The 10,243-nt window shown below is 34.0% G+C and overlaps 1 pseudogene; it reads right to left on the bottom strand.

Moving 5' to 3' along the window:
- Positions 1-1,407: 1,407 nt before the first annotated feature.
- On the bottom strand, positions 1,408-3,294 carry LOC141550901 (phosphoglycerate kinase 1-like; annotated as a pseudogene).
- Between the last annotated feature and the right edge of the window lie 6,949 nt (positions 3,295-10,243).

Here is a 10,243-nt window from a genome sequence, read left to right on the forward strand (position 1 = left end):
ATTAATAAAATTTTTGTGACCCATTGTGTAAAGGATTTCTTTATTTCTTGTGTCCACTTAATTTACGTTATAGGCTCAAATATCCCATAATCCAAAGTTCAACCAATATGCTTTTATGACCTTTTGAAATTTATAGTGTTGTCATTTGCTGAAGGACACCTCACCTTCCTTCAAGATTTTGAAGGAAAGATAAATGGGAATCACCTTAATTCTATGTATAGATTGGAGTCCATGACTTTTCTTGGTCAGTTGTAGAATAAGAACATAACCCAGAATAATTCTTTGAGAAAATCACTATAAACTTTTGATTGTCATACCTTGCCCTTTGGTCATTATATACTTTAATATGAAAAAGATAAAGAAGATGTGACATCTGAAGAAAAAACCTGATCCAGCTGATAGCAGGCCAGGTTCATTATCTAGTACTTCTATACCAGTACTGTTTCTCTCTTTTGAAAGAGCTAGCACTATATAAAAATTAAAATAATAGTGATAACAATAATTAGCATTTATATTGTACTTTAAGATATGCAAAGTGCTATATGAATTTTCTCTCATTTGATCCTTACAACAATACTGAGAGGTAGATGTTATTGCTATTATCTCTATTTTTTAGATAAGGAAACTGAGAAAGAGATTAAGTGATTTGCTTAAGGTCATATAGATGCTGTGTTCTAAACTTAGGACTTCCAGATTCCAGGTCCAACTCAAACACTGTACCAAAGTTCATTTTTTATAATACTTCAGTTATCTGAGAGGAAAGCAGGAAGCCTTAGAAGGTATGAAGATACTGAGCAATTCACATTGGTATGCCAGTAGAGAATAACAGACTTTCAGAGGGACTTACCAGGTTATGAAGCAGTAGTATTATTCAAATAAAAATTTAAGTACCCTTCTATGTACAATGTGCTGTGAAAGAAAATTATTGATAGCTCCTATTTTCAAAGAGGTATTAAATGGTATTAAAAATGTACACTGTTTTTTCTCTGTGTTCACATTCTTTACTTCTAGTTAATAGACTTAAAATCAATATTCTCACATATTAATAAAGAAAATAATATCTATGTGATCTGTTATACATGACAACATAATGCCATATATATATGTATGATTTAAGTACATATAACTCCTACATGTTTAGTACATGTCTGGACAGTTCTAATTTCCTCCGTTATTTTTTAAAGATCCAGCTTTGCCAAATATTCACTGGCTTAGAAACACTTGGTTGTGACCCCCTCCTCCACAGAATCCCAGTAAAGATCCTAATCCCAGGTAAACAGAATGATGGACCAGGTAAAAGATATTTAATGTGTCGGGATAGACAGACTGAGATCTGTTGGACACTCCATTCAGTTAATATTCCCAGTCCTGCCATGAGAAGAGTTTCTTTTTTTTTTTTTTTTGAGCTGGCACTTTTATGAAATGTTTATTTAACAGGTCAACCTTGCCCCCTGCCCCCAACCCCAAACTGGAGTTTCTTCTTGTTTCCATACTGTGTGTGGGTAATGACAAAAACAGCTGCTGACAAAGCTGAACAGAACAAACTATTTCAAGAGTATGGCTAACAATGGCTTTAGTTATTGGTTTTTTTCTTTCTAAAGGCAAAATATAAATATATTATATATATATATGTATATGTATATATATATATATATATATATGTACACTCTACAGATCACAACAATGGTTTAGACACACTAAATAAGTTCAAGTGAGATCTGACAACAGGCACACCCAGGAAACACAAAGTTGAGTTGAGCTGCTTCTGGGGCCCTCATTGCCCCATCTTCTGGCCACTGGTTGAGTCTTGAGGGAGAAACTTGCCTAGTGCCAAGGAAAGGGACAGGAAGAACTGCAGTGTCATGTTGGAAGGGTGATGCACATAAAGCAGCAGGTCAGAAAGTGGTACCCGTTAGACATTGCTCAGGGCAGCCACCCCAGGGAGGACTTTGCCCTCCAGCAGCTCTAGACTGGCACCACCCCCAGTGCTCACATGGCTGACTTTGTCCTCAGTGTTCCATTTGGCACAACAAGTGGCAGTATCCCCACCACCTATAATAGTGATACAGCCCTCTTGGTGGCCTCCACCACGTTGTTCATGAGCTCTTTCGTTCCTCGAGCAAAGGCTTCCCACTCAAATACTCCAACAGGTCCATTCCACACAATCTGTTTGGCCCGGGCCACAGCTTCCGCGTACTTCTTGCTGCTCTCGGGACCACAGTCCAAACCCATCCATCCAGCAGGGATGCCAGAGGCCAATGTGGCTTGGCCAGTCTTGGCATTCTCATCGAACTTATCCGCTGTGACGAAGTCAACAGGCAAAGTGATCTTGACACCATTCTTCTCAGCCTTGGCCATCAGGTCTTTGACAATCTTAGCCCCCTCTTCATCAAAAAGAGAAGTTCCAATCTCCATGTTGTTAAGCACCTTGAGGAAGGTGAAACCCATCCCACCACCAATGATCATCTCATTGACATTGTCTAGCATGTTGTTGATCAACTGGATTTTATGGGCAACTTTAACTCCGCCCAATATGGCCAGGAAGGGCCTCTCTGGGCTCTCCAAGGCCTTGGCAAAATAAGTCAGCTCCTTTTTCATAAGGAAACCACATGCCTTCTGGGGCAAATTCACTCCCACCATGGAACTGTGGGAACGGTGAGCAGTACCAAAAGCATCATTGACATAGACACCCCCCAACTTGGAGAGAGATGCTTGGAAGGCTTCTACTTTAGCTGGATCAGCTTTGATCTTGTTCCCAGAAGCATCTTTGCCTTTACCTTCTTCTTCAACATGGAAGCGAAGATTCTCCAGCAAAATGATAGAACCATTAGGTGGGTTAGCACAGGCTTTCTCCACTTCTGGATCCACACAATCCTTCAGGAACAGAACATCTTCGCACAGCAAGGATTTAAGCTCTGCAGCCACGGGTTCCAAAGAGTATTTGTCAGGCATAGGGATACCATCAGGTCGGCCTAAGTGGCTCATCAGAACAATGGACGTGGCTCCATTATCCAAACAGTAAAGGATGGTAGGAAGAGCAGCCTTGATTCTCTGGTTGTTGGTTATCTCCTTGTTCTTCATGGGAACATTAAAATCTACCCTCATGATGACCCTTTTCCCCTTCAGGTCCACCTTGTCCAAGGTCAGTTTGCTAGAGAGAGACATGCTGGCGGCGAGGAGGTGGTGGGGTGCCTGCGGCTGAGGCTGCGGCTGGGCTGCGGCGGCGGGCGGGCGGCTGCGGCTGGAGCTCGGACTGCCTGAGCTAGGGACTGCTGCACACCGGGGTCAGCGCCTACTGCCCAACAACAAGAAAGCTGAGAAAATCTAATATATCACAAATAGTGTTGTAGCCAAATAGCAAATATTTAAGATGATATAAAACCCTCAAAAAATTTTTTTTCAACTGCAAAATATAGATATCCAAATAATGAGAGGAAATGGACCAGAAAGACTTAGCTCTCTTGAAGACTTTACAAATTCCATTATTATTTAAAGTATCTGCACCCATATACAAAGTATGTAGTTACATATGTATAGCTTGTGTATATAAAAGATATATGTATATATGTACACATATAAATTCATATACACATATTTTCCACTCATTCAAACCAAATGATGGATGACTCCTACTTCTTTAAAAGGAAGGTAGTAAATACATGCTATTAAGTTTCTCTGCAATATGTTATTAATGTTTTTTAAAAGGAGTTCATGGGCCCAGAGTTTGAGAAAGAAGTCAACTCTTCAAAAAAGAAATCAGAAGATACAGAGTCTCCAGATGTTTATTTATAGTTGGACAAATTTTACATAATATAAAATATGTGCACTTGTAAATATAATACAGATTAGTAAAGTCATACATAATAAAGGTATAAATAAAAGCTATGAGGATGAGAATAATAAAGAATATCACTATTTACTGAGAAATCTTGTTGAAAAGGCAGCAAATATTATAAGTAGGGCCTTAGAAATGGTGAGTCACTTGGAGAACAGTGGATCTCAGGTGACTTCAGGGGGACTTTATTTCTGAAAGGGGTTGATAACACAATGAATAGATAGAATTCAACATAGAAGTAGTATTATAGAGACAACTGTTATTAAAATTCTTTAGTGACTCAAGCTTTGCTGTTTAGTCTCTGAGTTGGGGTGGATGCTAATATAAGATAAATAGATCTTATATTTTTATGTCAATATATAATATATATTATGTAATTATAATTTATATAATTAATGGGATATATTATATATATGAGATAAATATTAGATGCTAATATAAGATAAACACACACTACCAATTTGAAGACAACTTCTGTCTTTCATGCAACAGATTCTTCTCCATGAGGAAAATCACATGAAGATCAAAAATGGTGTTCATTTTCTTATTTTGTTGATACAAATCTTTGCCTTTTCCTGCAAATCCTATGAAAACTCTCAAAATGGAGTGAAACCTGATTTTTTTTTAAACAAAAGAATAATTGCATTAGGATACCCTAAGTGTCATATGAACTCACTATATCCAATGAGAAATAACTGATCACATTATGCTTCTGTCAAATACTTAGCACAATGCCTGACACATAGTAGGCACTTAATAAAAGTTTATTGAGGGATTGATTGATTCTAACCTTATCTTCACGATATAAACAGGAAGCACCCATGCTGATTGTCTTTTAAGTTCCCCTTTCCTACTTTTAATCTTTCTTTTTTTTTTCTTGTAGATTTTCTTCAAAATTTCCCAGTTAGCACTTAACAAACCTAAGTGGAAATTTGCCATGCTCATGATGTCAATTTGCTTTAGTGTTCTGTATTGCCTACTCTCCTTTTGATTATTCCTTCTTGCTCCTTTAGGTATTTTTTTTGTAATATTATCTTATTTCATCACTTGTCTTGAAGAAAGCAATAATATAACATTATGAAGAAAGTACAAATAGTGCTTTAGTGTTTTCCTATAACATAATTTACAAAGTACTGATTTTTTCTTTCATTTAGAGCAAACAGTAAAATTGTCTTCATTAAAGCAGTGGTAGACTCTAAGGACTGCATTTACTCAGCTTACATTGGATAAAATTGTTCTTCAATAAACCTAGAAAAAAAGGTGTCATGTCCGGCAATTTCCTAATCTTAATAAGGATCATGTTGGCCAATAATTTTCTATCTTTTTATATTCAATATGTTCTATTACATGGATGTACTAGACATTGTTTAGTGTAATTATATATTATAAAATATATATGTTACCTACAATAGATGTTAATGAATTTAACTATATTATAAAATATATATAGTATATATTACACAATAGGCACTTGAAAATGATGCAGAAAATTATAGGTCAGCATGATACTTATTAAAAGGAATACAGGAATAACTATCAGATATAGCAAGTTTGTATGTTAAAAAATTGTTGAATATGATGCTTTTCTCTAGGGTTATTAAAAACTAATTTTGTCCAATGTAAGCTGAGCAAATGCAGTCCTTAGAGTCCACCTCCGCTTTAATGAAGACAATTTTACAGCTTGCTCTAAATAGAAAAAGAAATCAATACTTTGTGAATTATGTTATAGGAAAACACTAAAATTTTATTTTCTTCAAAGCAGTCAGTTTATTGCTATTTAGAATTAATATATATAATTAATGTATGATACATATTTGTATATTTATCTATCTCTGCCTTAATCTATTATGTTTCAGACTTTCGAGGTCATTGGTGCGGGGAACTTCCAGTGAGTAAACTCTCCCTGCCAATATAGATCAAGAAGTACTCTATAAATTACACTCTTAGGGAATTGCCTAGAAGCATTGAGAATCTAAATGATGTTTTAGAGTATCACATTAAACATAGTTCTGGTTATATAAATGAACAATAACAATAATAAAACTATTAATATAATAATCAGCTCTTACATAATTTAAAAGTTTACAAAGTGCTATGTTATTGGATCTTTAGAACAACCATGTGTTGTCAGTGCTATTATTATCTTCATTTTACAGGAGAGTAAACAGACTGTGAGGTTAAGGACCTTCCCTTGGGTTATACAGTTAGTTAGTGTCTGAGGCAAACATTGAGTCTAAGTACACCCTTCAGTCCACTGTGCTACCTCAGTATTTTTTCCTCGACCTCATTTTTATCCATCTTAGGAATAAAAAATATAGTAATATTAATAATAGATAATTCAAAAGCAAGTTTTTTCCATAGAAGATAGACTGATCTCAGAGTAAAGAAGACCTGGGTTCCACTCTCACCCTTAACTCTTACTATCTGCATGACCTTGATTATCATGCTCAGTTTCCTAGACAATTCTTTCAATTAATAAATTACAGAGCATTTGCTGATCTTTATTGACAAGAAAGGCATATGTCAGGTAAAAAAAGAATCCAAAAAAATCTAAGTGTCTAACATTTGGTGACTATAAGTGATAAATAATACAAACAAACAGCCAAAAAATGAAGTAATGGTGAGGAAGGAAAAGGTTCAATAAATTACTTTTACATTAAATTTTTCAAACTCACCAGATTATTTTTTTCTATTAAAAACTAAGACAGAACTTGAGACCTTAAAGTTACCTTGCTGGTTTGAATATTTTATTTCTCATAAAGTAGTTTTACATAGTCTGTTTCCTGGCTATTTCTAACTTCATGGAATTAGCTCATGTGAGCATAATAGAAAAGAGAAAAAAATTGTCAACAAATATATAGAAATCTTCTTACTTAAAAATTCAACAACAAAACGTTTATGGAATGCTATTTTCTACTACAGTATGATAAACACAACTTAGAAAGGGAGAGAAAAACTCCCAAAAGTTGCACACAATTTTAAGAATTGTAAAATTAAAAAAAGAATTGAGAATTCAGGATTGAAGTTGATGCACTGGCATGGGAGTTGATTTTTATTTCATTATTTTTTATCCCAGGTCTGATATATGACATGTATCATTCATCTATTTTTCTTCCCTGATTTTGCTATGATAATAGATTTTTTTCTATTCTTGTCAAGATAAACTTGTAATAATTAATTAGTTCTGAATGCAGAAATTAGATCGTCAGGAAAAGAAATATCAACATTTCTTGCCAAAGCACACTTATCATTCTAATTCAGCCTTACTCAGCAGGTGACATTGCTTGACACAGATATTTACTTTGAGAGTCAATGAGCATCTCATAATTTTCACAATGAGGTATTTACCAGCATTTGTCTAGAATAAAGTGAGACCACTTTTAAAAGAATAATTAACAGTATAACAGTATTCAATCTACTATGTGCTTAATTTTCAATGCAGAATCATTAAGAATATGTCTCTCTTGTTATGAGAAAGACATTTAATAATTCCTCATTAATGTTAGGGAATAGATACTACTCATAGATGCAACCTCAACACTCTGCGAACGTGATGTACAAAGAATGAACTGCATATTGTAATTTACATTTACATGGACTTATGAGTTGAAAAGATTTTACTGGGCTCTGTTGAAGGAAAAATAAAAATTGATTAGATATGGATAGATATTTAAATAAAGGATAAAATGGTGAAATGTGGTAGATAAAGAATCAGCTTCAAATTCTGAGAGATGTGGCTTTAAATCTTGCTTTGATACCTACTGCCTATATAACCCAAGGAAAGTTACTTGGACCTCAGACAAGCTTGAGGATATAAATTTTGGGGCAATTAAAGATCTGCAGTGATAGGAAAATCTTTCTCACTAAAATTTCCCTCTGAATCACAAGTTTTACTCCTCCCACAAATCAAAGAAAAGATGAACTTGGTCTAAAACTTTATTTATATGCTGATGAAACCTGATTTTTATTCATATCACATGGAATAGGTGCTAGACATATGATAATATTTTTGAGAAAGAGCTGAGTTAGCTTTTTGTTGGGCAATTGCAAGAAAAGTTGAGTCTCATCGTCAGTGCAGAACAGGAGAAATATTTAACATATCTTTTACTGTTTACAACAAAGTAACTATTATAATAAATAAGAAAACTTTGAAGACGGGATTCAGATTTAAATGGAGATTAAATAATATATCCAAAAGAATCCAAAAGCAGGTCCAAAACAATAAATAATAAATAATTATCAAAGAAAATGACAACAGTGAAACAAATTATATCTCTAAATATTTTTATCAACAAAAGAGAAAAAAAAACCCTGTGAATTGGGTATTAACTAAAAAAAAGCTCTCGAAAGCAACCAATCCAGTTCCAACAAATGAAAAAAAAATTGGTGATTAAATTAAAAAAATTGAAAACTAAAAAGTCCATTCTCAATAAATAAAACCAGGAGCTGTTTTTACTAAATCATGAATGAATTGGGTGACCATTATGTAACTTGAGGAGGAAGGAAGGAAAGAAGAGGAAAATCAAATTTCTCAAAATCAAAGATGGAAGAAATTCCAGAAGGAATAAGGTGAAATAAAATAAATTGGTAACAACTGTATTGCCCAATTATGCACTAAGGAATCAGATAATTCAATGTGAAATAGATGGATTACACAGAAAAAATACAGTAATATGAAATTAATAGAACAAAAAATTTAAATTAGTCTCAGAAAAAGACATTTAACACCCCATAAATGCAATCTTAAAGAAAAAGAATGCTCAGATTAAAACATAATTTTAAAGTAAATTATATCTGCTAACAACATTATGACAATATGACAAAAGTTGTTTACAAATAAAGAATAATTCTAATATTACATGTTATTTATAAATATAGAAAAGTCATCTTACTTAACTCTTCATATAACATAGATGCATATATTTGACAAGCAAAGAAAGAAAATATCACCAAAAAATCATAAGTATTGATTAAAATTTTGACAATGAAGTAATAATACTCTAAAGTTTATCCATTACAATAAGTTTGGATTTATATTAAGAATACATGTTTGGTTCAATATCAGGAAACCTACAGACATAACAGATCATGTTAGTAAAAATTAAAAATCACATGATTTTATAAATGAAGAAAAAACTTTTGACAAAATATAGCATTTATTCATATTAAAGATAGTAAACATCATGGTGTTCAGGCTTTTTTGTCCAATCATTTTTTGGGGGAGGTTCTTATGACCTTTTGAGGGACTCTGTACATCTTGTCTTCAATTTCCACATGTTTTACTTGCATAGTGAGCTTATTTTCTTTGAATGTTATTCCTTTTTTTGTTTTGTTTTGTTTTGTTTTTGTTTTGTTTCTTTTCTAGGTTTTCTTTCTTTCCTTTTTGCTTCTTTTAGTGAGGCTTGCCATTCAAGTTTTTCTTTTCTGTTCATTAGTACATATTAATTTATTATCATCATATACATATAAAGCATGTTTATATATGACTAAATATAAAATTATAGTTAATATATCATAATAAAAGGCATACATTCTGTTCTCATAATTCTCTTTCTCTCTCTCTCTCTCTTTTTGCTGAGGCAATTGGGGTTAAGTAACTTGACCAGGGTTAGACAGCTAGGAAGTGTTATGAGGCCAGATTTGACTTCAGAGCTAATGCTCTATCCATTACACCAACTAGTTTGCTCCTAAATCTCATTTTTAAATTGCAGTGTTTACTCCTTGATGCTTGAATTCTGTTTCTAGATCTGGAAGCTGTATTTTTTTCTATTGTTACATTTTTTTCTGTTTATTTATCTATTTATGTTCAAAGGTGTTTGAGTTTTCTTCTTGAAGTCTTTGGTACTTTCAGTCTTTTTTCTCCCCTTATTTTCCTTATCACTCATTTCCTGACACCTTTCTCTCTGATTATGGTTTCTGTGGGGCTTGATCTCAAAACTCTTTACTCTTCTCCAACATTGCACAATTCATTGTTCACACCTTAGGCCTCTGCCCTAGTTGGCTTTTGGGTGGTCGGAACTCATTTGGTGTTACACTAAAATTTTAGAACCTTGCAAAGCATCCAGGTGGCCATCCCCAGCAGGGGTTTGTTTCTGAAGGGATGTGGCCAAGCCTGATGATAAAACTCAAGCAGACTTTCCCAGTCTGAAGGTGGGATCTCCTTGGCCCTGGAAAGAAGGGAGGACATGTGGTATAGTGATGGGTTTTGTCTTAGGGTTGACCAGTACAGCCTTACTGTTGGTATACAAGGCAAGGGAAGGATGCTGAGTGAGGTCAGGGTCAGTGAGAATCAGTTTCTGCATCTTTTTTTTAACCATATTTTGGAATATAGGTGTCTTAGACCATGAAGACAGTCAGTCACTTTGGCACATAATTTCTGTTTTAGAAATGTCCAGTCCAAAGTCTTAT

This window comes from Sminthopsis crassicaudata, chromosome 1 (genome assembly GCF_048593235.1).
Source record: "Sminthopsis crassicaudata isolate SCR6 chromosome 1, ASM4859323v1, whole genome shotgun sequence".
NCBI lineage: Eukaryota > Metazoa > Chordata > Mammalia > Dasyuromorphia > Dasyuridae > Sminthopsis > Sminthopsis crassicaudata.